Source organism: Orycteropus afer, unplaced genomic scaffold, assembly GCF_000298275.1.
Source record: "Orycteropus afer afer isolate SDZICR_OR568_19922 unplaced genomic scaffold, OryAfe1.0 scaffold00074, whole genome shotgun sequence".
Lineage (NCBI taxonomy): Eukaryota > Metazoa > Chordata > Mammalia > Tubulidentata > Orycteropodidae > Orycteropus > Orycteropus afer.
Genome location: NW_006921661.1, coordinates 5,932,884 through 5,933,522, shown reverse-complemented (window position 1 = coordinate 5,933,522; position 639 = coordinate 5,932,884). Strand labels below are relative to the sequence as shown.

The 639-nt window shown below is 47.1% G+C and overlaps 1 protein-coding gene across 1 annotated transcript in view; it reads right to left on the bottom strand.

Moving 5' to 3' along the window:
- KLHL35 (kelch like family member 35) overlaps positions 1–639 on the bottom strand; it is a 22,264-nt gene that overhangs the window by 2,580 nt on the left and 19,045 nt on the right. The gene's annotated exons all lie outside the window — the stretch shown is intronic.

The following is a 639-nucleotide window of genomic DNA, read 5'->3' as shown; positions in this document are numbered from 1 at the left end:
CAATCCTACTTCCGTAGTGATACTGCCTCGGAAACCCAAGGAGGGGTCGCTATGAGTCGGGTTTGACTCGACGGCGCATAACAACAACAACAACAGTCTCAGGATTATGTACACTGAGCTTCCCTTGGTCCACTAGTCTCTTGGACTAATTGTTGCCATGTGTCTTTGATTTTCTTTACTCATTTGCTTAGGACAAGGAGAGACCTATTGTTTCATCTCAGGTGGCTGTTCATAAGCTTTTAAGACCCCAGTTGTTACTCAACAAAGTAGGATATAGTACAGTGTTTTTGGGTATGTTCTGCCAGTTGAGCTTGATATCCCACAGGACCATGGACCCAAGCCTGCAGGTTCAGCAACTCCCTCAAGGTGTTTTTGGCCTTGGCTAAGAAGTTATCCTAACTTTTTGGCCCCTCGTTAGCTGTGCTATGTATACAGACATTGCTGCTACCGTTGCTATGTGCTGTCGAGTTGGACCCAACTCATAACGACCCCTCCTTGGGTTTCCGAGGCAGTATCACTATGGAAATAGATTGCCCCATATTCCTTCCAGGGAGTGGCTGGCAGGTTTGAACTGCCAGCCTTCTGGTTAGCAGTCAAGTGCCTTGTTGTTGTTGTTGTTAAGTGCCGTCGAGTCGTTTC